The sequence below is a fragment of the Oncorhynchus gorbuscha genome, linkage group LG16 (genome assembly GCF_021184085.1).
Source record: "Oncorhynchus gorbuscha isolate QuinsamMale2020 ecotype Even-year linkage group LG16, OgorEven_v1.0, whole genome shotgun sequence".
Classification (NCBI taxonomy): domain Eukaryota; kingdom Metazoa; phylum Chordata; class Actinopteri; order Salmoniformes; family Salmonidae; genus Oncorhynchus; species Oncorhynchus gorbuscha.
Window position 1 is genome coordinate 21,115,224 of NC_060188.1, and position 14,903 is coordinate 21,130,126.

The 14,903-nt window shown below is 47.9% G+C and overlaps 1 pseudogene; it reads right to left on the reverse strand.

Annotated features, from left to right (window-relative positions):
- LOC124000588 overlaps positions 1-14,628 on the reverse strand; it is a 54,430-nt pseudogene extending 39,802 nt beyond the window's left edge.
- Positions 14,629-14,903: the final 275 nt, after the last annotated feature.

The following is a 14,903-nucleotide window of genomic DNA, read 5'->3' on the forward strand; positions in this document are numbered from 1 at the left end:
TGACAAAACAAGCAAATATAGTGTAGAGAATCATTGTACCATCTAAACCTCTGTGAAATATCCTTTCTATAACCAACATTATTGTATTTTCAGCTGTTTGAAGCTGGTGTGCAAAATCGAAAATAAAACTAGATTTAAGAGTGGGAAGCATAGAAAGAGCACACATAGAACAGATCTACTGCGTCTTTGACTTTCTTTCAATGACAATGACAGATCTATAACTGATCGCCCAGGTCGCCCAAAAAGTTAGATATTGCAGCTTTAATGCACCCTGCTGCTCGGCGGCTACATTAACACATTTCTGTGTTGTGGAAAGTGTGCTTGCCTTTCCCCTGGTTGTCTGGGGGAAGAACTCATCCCTTCCTCTCCTCAGCTAGTCTGGGTCTGAGAGGAGAGGGAGGGGAACACGGGGAGGAATCTCAATCGGCTGGGCTCAACCTCAGCTATTCCAATTACATGTCTCTTTAGAAGCCGTAGTCTCCCAGCAGAAAGAGAAACAAGCAGGGGATGAGACATCAGAGGAAGGACTATCCCTATCTAAGCACGAGATTTAGACATATAGGGACTGAAGCATAATGTAGTAATAATATAGGACTTCATTGCATATTTTCTTCCTCTTTGGGCCACACAATAATGGACAGTCTGACAATGATTATCTCAGTTGAGTGTCTGTGTCTCTGTGTCCCTGTGTCTGAGTGCTGTGTGCATGTGTCTGAGTGCTGTGTGCATGTGTCTGAGTGCTGTGTGCTTGTGAGTCAGTGTTTGTTCTTTCCAAATTCCAAATACAAAACATGAAGGGTTCACATGAGAAAAACAAGCAGGCAAGTTGTACCACAATCCCTGATGATGAGTTGTGGCAGTAACATGATTGCATAGGGGGCGTTGTTGGTGGTATTGTGGTCAGTGTGGATGGAGGGATCAAGGAGGAGGGCAGAGAGCAGTGAGGAAGCTGCTTTAAGCTGCACAGACAGACAGGATGTGCGTATGAGAGCGGGTCAGAAGGCACCACTTCCTCTGATAGGGCCTGGGAACCACAGCCCCCAGTTCTCCTCCAGCCCCCATGACCCAGGAGCAGTGGGGACAAACCCCCTTCTACCCGCTACCTCCTCTCTCTGCTCAGACCCAACCACCACTGTCTCAGATAGATACAGGTCATCTTCCCTTAGATATACAACCACCTCGAATCTTATCTACAGGTCCAACAAGCTGAATCCACAGGTTCCTTGGGAGTGAATCTCAATTGTGTTTACTTGACTCCATGGATCCTCTCTCATGGATGCGTTCTGAGGAGGTGAGGGAAGAGGATGCAAGGAATCAAGAAACACAATTGAGATTCACCCATGGAGTCAGTGGTCTCCTCCCGACATGACGGACTGGGGATGGCTCAATCTGCCTGTCAACCAGACAGGAGTGATCTGTGGTCTCCTCCTGACATGACGGACTGGGGATGGCTCAATCTGCCTGTCAACCAGACAGGAGTGATCTGTGGTCTCCTCCTGACATGACGGACTGGGGATGGCTCAATCTGCCTGTCAACCAGACAGGAGTGATCTGTGGTCTCCTCCTGACATGACGGACTGGGGATGGCTCAATCTGCCTGTCAACCAGACAGGAGTGATCTGTGGTCTCCTCCTGACATGACGGACTGGGGATGGCTCAATCTGCCTGTCAACCAGACAGGAGTGATCAGTGGTTCTCTGCCGCTGCATGTTGGCGTGAGAAAACCTAATTGTCTGTCTATCCCACCAGTCATTCCAATCGTGGCATTTTAAATGAGAGCCTGTGGTCATGGTTTTTGAAGCATTCCTGAGATGAGTGCAGGGGTGAACAGGCTGGAGGTGAGCAGGACAATACACTACGATTTTAAGTACCTTGGCATCGTACTTGATTCCAACCTCTCTTTTAAAAAGCATGTGAAAAAGGTAATTCAAATAACTAAATTCAATCTAGCTAATTTCCGATTTATACGAAATTGTTTGACTTACAGAGGTAGAAAAACTGTACTTCAAATCTATGATACTCCCCCACTTAACATACTGCTTGACTAGTTGGGCCCAAGCTTGCTGTACAACATTAAAACCTATTCAGTCTGTCTACAAACAGGCTCTCAAAGTGCTTGATAGGAATCCCAATAGCCATCATCATTGTCACATTCTTAGAAAGCATGAGCTCTTGAGTTGGGAAAATCTTGTGCAATACACCGACGCATGTCTTTTATTCAAGATCCTTAATGGCCTGGCTCCCCCTCCACTCAATATTTTTGTTAAACAGAAAACCCAGACATATGGCAGCAGATCCACAAGGTCTGCCATGAGAGGTGACTGTATAGTTCCCCTAAGGAAAATCACCTTTAGTAAATCTGCATTCTCTGTGAGAGCTTCCCATGTCTGGAATACACTGCCATCAGACACACATAACTGCACCACATATCACACTTTCACAAAATGCTTGAAGACCTGGCTAAAGGTCAATCAGATTTGTGAACATGGTCCCTAGCTGTGTGTTGCCGCTTTCCATGTTGTCTGTTGTCTGTAGCTTGTGAGGTGTGGAAACACTTTGTTGCTTTTATGAATTTTGTCTTGCTGCTTTTTGTTCTATGTTGCTCTGTCTGTATGCTATGTCTTGCTTGTCCTATGTTGCTATGTTTTGCTTGTTCTATGGTGCTATTGTCTATATTGTAATTGTTTTTAATAACCTGCCCAGGGACTGCGGTTGAAAATTAGCCGGCTGGCTAAAACCGGCACCTTTACTGAAACGTTGATTAATGTGCACTGTCCCTGTAAAAATAAACTAAACTAAACTAAACTGAGATGAGTGCAGGGGTGAACGGGCTGGAGGTGAGCAGGACAATACACTGAGATGACTGCAGGGGTGAACGGGCTGGAGGTGAGCAGGACAATACACTGAGATGAGTGCAGGGGTGAACAGGCTGGAGGTGAGCAGGACAATACACTGAGATGAGTGCAGGGGTGAACGGGCTGGAGGTGAGCAGGACAACACACTGAGATGACTGCAGGGGTGAACAGGCTGGAGGTGAGCAGGACAATACACTGAGATGAGTGCAGGGGTGAACGGGCTGGAGGTGAGCAGGACAATACACTGAGATGACTGCAGGGGTGAACGGGCTGGAGGTGAGCAGGACAATACACTGAGATGACTGCAGGGGTGAACGGGCTGGAGGTGAGCAGGACAATACACTGAGATGACTGCAGGGGTGAACGGGCTGGAGGTGAGCAGGACACTACACTGAGATGACTGCAGGGGTGAACAGGCTGGAGGTGAGCAGGACAATACACTGAGATGACTGCAGGGGTGAACGGGCTGGAGGTGAGCAGGACACTACACTGAGATGACTGCAGGGGTGAACGGGCTGGAGGTGAGCAGGACACTACACTGAGATGACTGCAGGGGTGAACAGGCTGGAGGTGAGCAGGACAATACACTGAGATGACTGCAGGGGTGAACAGGCTGGAGGTGAGCAGGACAACACACTGAGAGGACTGCAGGGGTGAACGGGCTGGAGGTGAGCAGGACAATACACTGAGATGACTGCAGGGGTGAACGGGCTGGAGGTGAGCAGGACACTACACTGAGATGACTGCAGGGGTGAACAGGCTGGAGGTGAGCAGGACAATACACTGAGATGACTGCAGGGGTGAACGGGCTGGAGGTGAGCAGGACACTACACTGAGATGACTGCAGGGGTGAACGGGCTGGAGGTGAGCAGGACACTACACTGAGATGACTGCAGGGGTGAACAGGCTGGAGGTGAGCAGGACAATACACTGAGATGACTGCAGGGGTGAACAGGCTGGAGGTGAGCAGGACAATACACTGAGATGACTGCAGGGGTGAACGGGCTGGAGGTGAGCAGGACAATACACTGAGATGAGTGCAGGGGTGAACAGGCTGGAGGTGAGCAGGACAACACACTGAGATGACTGCAGGGGTGAACGGGCTGGAGGTGAGCAGGACAATACACTGAGATGACTGCAGGGGTGAACGGGCTGGAGGTGAGCAGGACAACACACTGAGATGACTGCAGGGGTGAACGGGCTGGAGGTGAGCAGGACAATACACTGAGATGACTGCAGGGGTGAACGGGCTGGAGGTGAGCAGGACAATACACTGAGATGACTGCAGGGGTGAACGGGCTGGAGGTGAGCAGGACAACACACTGAGATGACTGCAGGGGTGAATGGGCTGGAGGTGAGCAGGACAATACACTGAGATGACTGCAGGGGTGAACAGGCTGGAGGTGAGCAGGACAATACACTGAGATGAGTGCAGGGGTGAACGGGCTGGAGGTGAGCAGGACAATACACTGAGATGACTGCAGGGGTGAACAGGCTGGAGGTGAGCAGGACAATACACTGAGATGAGTGCAGGGGTGAACGGGCTGGAGGTGAGCAGGACAATACACTGAGATGACTGCAGGGGTGAACAGGCTGGAGGTGAGCAGGACAATACACTGAGATGAGTGCAGGGGTGAACGGGCTGGAGGTGAGCAGGACAATACACTGAGATGAGTGCAGGGGTGAACGGGCTGGAGGTGAGCAGGACAATACACTGAGATGAGTGCAGGGGTGAACAGGCTGGAGGTGAGCAGGACAATACACTGAGATGAGTGCAGGGGTGAACGGGCTGGAGGTGAGCAGGACAATACACTGAGATGAGTGCAGGGGTGAACAGGCTGGAGGTGAGCAGGACACTACACTGAGATGACTGCAGGGGTGAACGGGCTGGAGGTGAGCAGGACAATACACTGAGATGACTGCAGGGGTGAACGGGCTGGAGGTGAGCAGGACAACACACTGAGATGACTGCAGGGGTGAACGGGCTGGAGGTGAGCAGGACAATACACTGAGATGACTGCAGGGGTGAACGGGCTGGAGGTGAGCAGGACAATACACTGAGATGACTGCAGGGGTGAACGGGCTGGAGGTGAGCAGGACAACACACTGAGATGACTGCAGGGGTGAACGGGCTGGAGGTGAGCAGGACAATACACTGAGATGAGTGCAGGGGTGAACGGGCTGGAGGTGAGCAGGACAATACACTGAGATGAGTGCAGGGGTGAACAGGCTGGAGGTGAGCAGGACAACACACTGAGATGAGTGCAGGGGTGAACGGGCTGGAGGTGAGCAGGACACTACACTGAGATGACTGCAGGGGTGAACAGGCTGGAGGTGAGCAGGACAATACACTGAGATGACTGCAGGGGTGAACAGGCTGGAGGTGAGCAGGACAATACACTGAGATGAGTGCAGGGGTGAACGGGCTGGAGGTGAGCAGGACAATACACTGAGATGAGTGCAGGGGTGAACGGGCTGGAGGTGAGCAGGACAATACACTGAGATGAGTGCAGGGGTGAACAGGCTGGAGGTGAGCAGGACAATACACTGAGATGAGTGCAGGGGTGAACGGGCTGGAGGTGAGCAGGACAATACACTGAGATGAGTGCAGGGGTGAACAGGCTGGAGGTGAGCAGGACAACACACTGAGATGAGTGCAGGGGTGAACAGGCTGGAGGTGAGCAGGACAATACACTGAGATGACTGCAGGGGTGAACAGGCTGGAGGTGAGCAGGACAATACACTGAGATGACTGCAGGGGTGAACAGGCTGGAGGTGAGCAGGACAATACACTGAGATGACTGCAGGGGTGAACAGGCTGGAGGTGAGCAGGACAACACACTGAGAGGACTGCAGGGGTGAACAGGCTGGAGGTGAGCAGGACAACACACTGAGATGACTGCAGGGGTGAACGGGCTGGAGGTGAGCAGGACAACACACTGAGAGGAGCAGCGGAGGGGAAAGGAGGAATCTCACTAAAGCATTCCTCTCTCATTCAGCGTGAAGACGCCAGAGAAAACACTACCAGCCCCAAGGTGTTCCGGGCAAAGACAACAGTAATAACTAACTGTGTTGTCTGCCTGCTTCGCTCTGCCTGTCACCGTGTGACTGCCCACTGGGGTTGTTATTGTTGTTGAGTTAACATTGTTTCCACGTCATTGCAACAAAACAAAATCAGTGTGATGACGTTTAATCAACGTGGAAAACTGATTGGATTTGCAAAAAGTCATCAACGTAAGTGAATTCATCATCTTTTTCTGGACCTAAATCCAATGACATGGTGAACTTTTTTGTTGATTTCATGTTGAATTCATGTTAGTTGACAACTCAACCAAATGTACATCAAAACTGTTGTTGAAATGACATCTGTGCCCAGTGAGTGGGGAATGTGTGTACATCTCTCTTCCAAGGTGAACTGGCTCTGTTCAGGGGTACTGTACAGGATGACATCTCAGGGATGGGCAACTTTAATGGGGATGGGGGTCACAAAACGCTGAACTCGTCATGGGGGGGTCTGCATACCTGCATACATACCCACACATGCAACCTTTTGGGGGCCCTAAGCGAAATTTGACGTTTTAGAGTTCATTTCCTGCAATTCTACTCATTTTGCCATGGGGAGGAGAGAAATGTTTGCAGTTTTTAATATGATATCTGCCTGAGATTGACTAACAAAATCAATGGGGGCCTCCCGGTCGGTAATTCTACCGTGATTACTACATGTTTAGATAGCTGGCCGCAAGACTAACTTACAATCTTAAATATGTTTGCTGACCAGGGCTAATTGAGTGACCGCCAGTTACCCATCCAAATCAAATCAAATCCCTGGTCCATCTGGTTTGGATCCAAATGACAATAATCACATTCAACAGAACCTGATGCATTTTCCATGAGGATACTCGGAATTCTGCTCAGGTCTTTCTTTCCTCATAGCAACTGAAATTAAAGCAAACATTAACACATAACACTCTACTACACAGAGACCCTACTACACAGAGACCCTACTACACAGAGACCCTACTACACAGAGATCCTAGGACACAGAGACCCTACTACACAGAGACCCTACTACACAGAGATCCTACTACACAGAGACCCTACTACACAGAGACCCTACTACACAGAGATCCTACTACACAGAGACCCTACTACACAGAGATCCTAGGACACAGAGACCCTACTACACAGAGACCCTACTACACAGAGACCCTACTACACAGAGACCCTAGGACACAGAGACCCTACTACACAGAGACCCTAGGACACAGAGACCCTACTACACAGAGATCCTAGGACACAGAGACCCTACTACACAGAGATCCTAGGACACAGAGACCCTACTACACAGAGACCCTAGGACACAGAGACCCTACTACACAGAGACCCTACTACACAGAGACCCTAGGACACAGAGACCCTACTACACAGAGACCCTAGGACACAGAGACCCTACTATACAGAGACCCTACTACAGAGAGACCCTACTACACAGAGACCCTAGGACACAGAGACCCTACTACACAGAGATCCTAGGACACAGAGACCCTACTACACAGAGACCCTAGGACACAGAGACCCTACTACACAGAGACCCTACTACACAGAGACCCTAGGACACAGAGACCCTACTATACAGAGACCCTACTACAGAGAGACCCTAGGACACAGAGACCCTGCTATACAGAGACCCTAGAACACAGAGACCCTAGGACACAGAGACCCTAGGACACAGAGACCCTACTACACAGAGACCCTAAGACACAGAGACCCTACTATACAGAGACCCTACTACAGAAAGACCCTAGGACACAGAGACCCTACTACACAGAGACCCTAGGACACAGAGACCCTAGGACACAGAGACCCTACTACAGAGAGACCCTAGAACACAGAGACCCTAGGACACAGAAACCCAAGGACACAGAGACCCTAGGATACAGAGACTCTACTACACAGATCTCCTAGGACACAGAGACCCTACTACACAGAGACTATACACACACACATACACACATACAGGCTGAAGTGGCTGTTCCCTATGAAACTGAACAACTGTCCCTCGTTCATCATGTTCTAAGAGTCCCTGAGCTTCCATGGAGGTCATTAAAACACAACACTTACAATTTATAGACCTCACTCTGCTACTAAGGTCACATCACAGCTATTAATAACACACAGAGCCAGTTTCCATCCCTCCATCCGCCTGGCCTCACAGACAGAGGGGAGAGAGAGAGAGAGAGAGAGAGAGAGAGAGAGAGAGAGAGAGAGAGAGAGAGAGAGAGAGAGAGAGAGAGAGAGAGAAAGAGAGAGAGAGAGAGAGAAAGAGAGAGAGAGAGAGAGAGAGAGAGAGAGAGAGAGAGAGAGAGAGAGAGAGAGAGAGAGAGAGAGAGAGAGAGAGAGAGAGAAGAACATATCTTTCAGATCCATCCATCCCTGCCAGAGGATCTGAAGCCATTGTGCAATCTGCGGTGGGGTCCACTGTGGGCTTTGAGAGACACACCACACAGAGGATAGATAAACCGTTGGAAGAGCTGGGGGAAAAACACACAGAGACAAAGAGCGTTCATCCCCAATAGCAGTGAGAGAGAAAGGGAGCATGTTCAGAGAAGAGGAGGCCTGTGGGCTGGTCCGCCGGCCGGCTCCATTCCTCCACGCACGAGCCCGTCTCTCCCAGCATGCGGCCAGCAGGCCGCTCAATGGCAGCACCTGGCCCTCCGCTTCACCCCCTTTGTCAAAGAACTGACTTCACTGGATTACCATCACAACATCCACCAGCGCCCCCCCCCACACACACACCCAATTCTTCCAGCTGGATCCACTCTGAATGTCACCCTCTCAATCTGCCTAATTATCTCCGACACTCCAGCGGCCCCTCCGTTGCACATTCCATCTACACACAGACATACAGGGGCAGGGAGGAGCAGAGGGGACCCGTGGCCCTGACTGCTCACCTAGAGGGCCACTCTCTCTGTGATAGTCAACCTCTTCACCATCAAGTGCACCACACGTCTGTCTGTCTGTCTCTGGGCTTTGTGCTTCCTTGGCCTTGTGTTCAATTATGGGATTCAGAGAGACAGAATGAGGGACAGAGAGAACAACAACGTTCTGCCCAATGATGTGTGTATGTTTTGTACTTTCCCCAACCATCCAGGATGCTGATGGAAGCAGGTGCATCAAGAGAAGAGAAAAGAATAGCTAAGACTCAAACTATGACTCAACAGGGAGTATCATTCCCTGAAGCCAAAGTACTGGATCCAATATACTGTTATCATGACTCAGAGAAGAAGAAAAAATAACTTGGATCGCTGTAGTGTTACAGGTGCATCAGCATAGTAGTCCCGCCCAGGCCAGACCAGCCAGCCCCTACACCTATCAGAAGTGACCCGTCATGCTGGCTCAGTGAGACGGTGGAACAGGTTCCAGAAGGATTACTCCTGTAATCTGCTATCCACTACACATGTCTGAGACCCTGCTCGTTCACCTTAGACAGGGCCACAGCAGTGAACCATGAGGGGGCCACACAGACAGGGCCACAGCAGTGAACCATGAGGGGGCCACACAGATAGGGCCACAGCAGTGAACCATGAGGGGGCCAGACAGACAGAGCCACAGCAGTGAACCATGAGGGGGCCAGACAGACAGGGCCACAGCAGTGAACCATGAGGGGGCCACACAGACAGGGCCACAGCAGTGAACCATGAGGGGGCCAGACAGACAGGGCCACAGCCGTGAACCATGAGGGGGCCAGACAGACAGGGCTAACAGGGAGAGAGCAAAGCTTCATGGTTCTGGCTTAGAGGAGAGTTTAGTATCATGTCTTTATGTTTGCCAACCAGACAGAGGATACATTGGTATCTGGGACAGTAACAATGACAATAAAAAAATATAGAATATTACTGTCACCTGAGACCAGAGGAAAATAATACTCATGCTGCACAACTTCAGAGAAGGACCTGATCAACAGCTTCTGTTCTGAAACATCAGGTAGGAAAGTCCACAGGTTGATTTCAAACAGAGAGCTAATGGCTAGTTTGCCCTCTGTGATTTTCAGGTAAAATCTCACGTGTCTCACCAGCGCTCTACAATTTCTTCCTAAAGCTACCACTTTTATCTCTATCTTCTATTTCTCTCTCTCTCTCTCTCCATTTCTCCCTCACTCTCCTGTGCCCTTTCCATTTCTCACCCTCTCCCCAGCTCTCAGCTCTCCTGATGGTGTGCGGTTGCAGTCGGGTATCTGGGGGAAGAAAGGATCTTTTCTGCTGTTGTGGTTCTCCAGTTACACTGGGATCCCAGGGGATGGGGTGAGGTGGGTCCTCCAGTCGCCTCTGTCTAGGACTGGTTTGACCACTCCGCTCCCCCGTTGGCCAGGCAGAGGCGACGCTGCCTGTCCCGGTCATGGCCCTGCCGTGGGCGTGTTACCATTTTGTGTGGTACGGCATTTAGATTTCCTATTGGGAATCTCTTCTATGTCTCACTGTTGACACTGACCCAGAGGGGTGATGTACATATACACACACAGCGCCCCAAAACAAATCGGAGGAACACAAATCATGAACACACAACACACTCTCTGAGAAGTGAACACTAACCCAGAGACATGACGCCATTAGAGTTGGGAGACGAATGAACACGCTCGGTCCAAGTTCAAGGGTTTAACTATGTACAATGATACAGCCATGACCCGTAGAAGGTTGAAGCACAGGCCAGTTGGTAGCAGAGTTATGTGAAGACACACAAGTCTTTAGCTCCAGAAAGTCTAAGCAGTTTGAAAACAGAAGAGAGATCAATCCTAGCCTACATGGGGAGCTACTATATAGGCTGGTCGAGAAACTCTACTGAGCATCGGAATGATGCTTGGTGATGTCATATAGCCTTTGGCTCAACTGTAGCATGAAGGTGAGGGTCTTGTGGTCTTGTCACCAACCAAGTCCTAAAAACGACTGTAGTGGAGGGAAGCTGCCTGTCAGCCAATCTCATCGGACAAAAGTACCAACCAAAGGAACCAAGTGTTATTGTTCCGTCCAATTCTCAGCTCTGGTCCAACTTCAAACACTAATGCATTATAGGCTTTGCTTTTCCCAATGGTAAAAAGCCGAATGGCCCCCTCGCCATCATCACACTGTATCTATCCGAACTACTGAGATTGTTTCCCACGTAGCCCCCTCGCCTATTGGAAAAACAAAGAGCCCTAATCACTGTGAATGAGTGTGAGAGCTCACACAGAACATGTCCAAATCAGGCGGGAAAGTAAAAACAGCAGCCCCCGGGCCCTCTCGTGATAACAATCGCGTTGCTTCACCGATATAGAAACCGTGGGAAACTCTCAAAATGAATTCTGCTGGTTACGAAACAATCCATGGAATTGCTTATAAGGAACCCCTTAGTCATGCTATGACCAGTTTAATACTGTAGTTTATGGTCCACAAAGCTCTTCATCTTCAACAGGTGCAACTCCAAGTGAACGGTGTGTCACAAGCGAAACAAGTCCAGACTGGAACACTCCATTCAACCTGTCTGTATGTATCCATGTGTTGTTCATTACACACATTACACCCCATGTGGTGGTTTGACTGCAGACTGGAACACTCCATTCAACTGCAGACTGAAACACTCCATTCTGTCTGTATGTATCCATGTGTTGTTCATTACACACATTACACCCCATGTGGTGGTTTGACTGCAGACTGAAACACTCCATTCAACCTGTCTGTATGTATCCATGTGTTGTTCATTACACACATTACACCCCATGTAGTGGTTTGACTGCAGACTGAAACACTCCATTCAACCTGTCTGTATGTATCCATGTGTTGTTCATTACACACATTACACCCCATGTGGTGGTTTGACTGCAGACTGGAACACTCCATTCAACCTGTCTGTATGTATCCATGTGTTGTTCATTACACACATTACACCCCATGTAGTGGTTTGACTGCAGACTGGAACACTCCATTCAACCTGTCTGTATGTATCCATGTGTTGTTCATTACACACATTACACCCCATGTAGTGGTTTGACTGCAGACTGAAACACTCCATTCAACCTGTCTGTATGTATCCATGTGTTGTTCATTACACACATTACACCCCAAGTGGTGGTTCGACTGCAGACTGAAACATTTCATTCAACGTGTCAATTGTTCACCTTAAACACGTGCCATTGTCCACATTGTATCGATAACCACCAAGCACTTGGCTGAGTTCCAGCCCATTCCGAGCGCAGTGCAGCTCTAGTAGTTTGCAATGCAATGATTTACTAACCAACGCTAAATAATACAAGTTCTGCATACTGATACAAATGACTAAACTTTGCCTACTTGAACTGTTTCTACCCCATAAGTCCTCAACTAATCCTGAGAGCCTACTCATAGGCCTGGGCCTATACTGTTTTCAGAGTTCCTCCTCATCATGTCACCATTTAGATCAATGTAGGCCTGCAGTGATTTCGTACATGTGTGATCCATAAAACATGATGTTGCACTTACATGCATCGCGAGGGTGAGTCTATGCACGTTCCTCCATTGTCACACGGTCTGTATTTATCCACGCAGCGGAATCCTGTGGAAAGGAAGGAGAGATGAAGGGAGTCCGACCCATGGTGATCAGGCCCTTTTCTCAGGGCAGGTTTGAAATATTCATTTAATCCAGACATTTGATAGAGCAGCCTATATTATTTGTGGGAGGGGAAGTGGCCATCTAAAAAAAATATATATATATATATATAATCAAATTACATTTATCCTCCGTTCAGAAACAATCATTCCAACATACCGGTAAGCCATGTGCTGGATTTCAAACATGTTGCTCTTGGCTAGACAGTTCCATTTTCCCACTCGTTAAAATGACACTTTATGGACACACCCGCTTACATGGGTACGCTTATGTTTACTTTCCTGGCAAGAGCTGATAGCGTTATCTGCGACTGAATGCAGATGCATGCTGAGATGGGTGTAGACAGGGAAACGAGATAGGATTCCATTTCTTTTTCATAGATTCAAAATCATCTTGAGTAATAATAGGTTTGATATGGTAATTATTGACTATGTGGGATAACTATATGAGTATCTGCCAACCCGTTTCGTTGAGGGTAGGCATAGCCTATAAGCCAATGAATGGTTTCCATAATTTGTTTAATTACAGTGTAATGTAGCCGACTCAAGTTGATTAATGTTCAGGGTTATTGCAAGATAATGAATTTATTCAGAGTTCAACTATGAGCTTCCATGTATACAACCAATCAAATGTTGCTACCATAAACTTGTATTATACAGGATGTCAACTAAATACACCTATAGGTTACTTTCTCAACAGTAGGCCTAGTTCAAAGGATTTTCGCGCACAAACAGATCTGGAACTCACAACCCCATCAAACATCCATCCAAAAGGTTTGTGAGCCATATGTGGATGCTTATTACCCTGCATAGACAGATGCGTGACCTTTTTAATCATGTTAAATGATATTCTACCACTCATCCCATCCCCCACAACAACAAAGTTCAATTGTTAAAAGCTCTTTGTTCAGATAAGGGGGGGGGGGTAAAGTTGCCTCATCACCCCCCTTCACTCACAAACAAATCTCACCCTTTACCCCCACGAACGAGGATAATAGACTTGACATACAAGACATACATATGGAATTCCGTTTCTATGTGAGTGAACCGTGCTTCTAGCCTACAACTTGTGGACGAATGCCCGAAGTAACTTTCTTTCAATTGTTACATTCCGCGTTCCGTTCTTGCGGGCTTGCTGGCACAGTGCTGCCAGCGGCACTCCATACTATCGCTTGTAATTAAGTTCTCACCGTGGCGATCAGCCTCGCAAAGTTACCCACAGAGACGCATACCAATCCCGCAGAGACAAGCGGATTCTTTGCTGTTATCGGATGCAATCTGTAAACAAAAATCTCACCCACACAATAGAACATGCAACATTTGTATCAACCTCCACAAAACACCTCCCAACTTCCTTCCATTGAACACATTAGGCTTTGTTACTCAAACTCTGCTAGAAGTTACAATAACTTCAGGGGGCAAATATTCCAGGATAGAATCCTCCTTGTTCACTACCAGTCTACAAAGAACATTATGCAAATACAAAGTTTCGTAGCCTATTACTGTAGGCTATACAACAACGAATGCTTGTTATCCAGTTATTAACCCGTTATAATAGCCTTCGTATGTGTTAGAAATCGAACTTTGAACCGCACTAACAACCAACCATGCTTTTGTAAATGAAATGCTTAAAATAAATATGTGTAGCCAAGACTAGAGATCAGCTAGCATGTTGTCTGGCATGTGCTTCAATATGATGCCATTTCAATTGCGCAGCGCACAGGTGACAAAATGTAACGTTAACAATTTGTGAAGGGAAAATAACAGAAAAGGCTAGAATATGTCCAGACTTGTCTGCTAGCCAAATTGAGAAAAAAGCTCACATACACATTAATTGAAATGTATGTGACTGTCATATAAATTAAGTGTCCTTACCTTCACAATTATGGACCAAGAATAACATTGCTAAAAATATCCAAACTTTATAATTCCCCCCCATCTCGGTGGAAATTTGTCCCAAATCTTCTCTTTGAAGTGTTAACTTAGCAGTAATACATCCTTTGAGTTCACCGAGAGATAAAAGTTCCAAGAGGCAGTGTCTGGGATCTTCAAAAAGTTCATTAATCAACTAAAAGTAAAAACAGTGTATAAATCGTATAGGTCCTATCCCGTATTAGCATTCGCAGCTCCGACGCGGCTGCTGTGCGTCTCCTCCTGGAACTTTTGAAAAACTATTTTTTCTTCCCAGCTTGAAGTCTGCGCTGGGAAACAACTTGGTATTACTCCGCCCTCATTTCCTCCCCTTTCCACTTGCAGTAAGGGGTTACACTCCGCTCAAGACAAATAGTCCGCAAGCCACCCCTCAATGGACCGGGTAAAGTTTTTTTTTATATGTCATTAGCAACATTTAGGGAGAAACCAGTCTTGTTGCCTTTCAAGAGTATCACATATAACATTTACATTGACATTTAAGTCATTTAGCAGACGCTCTTAT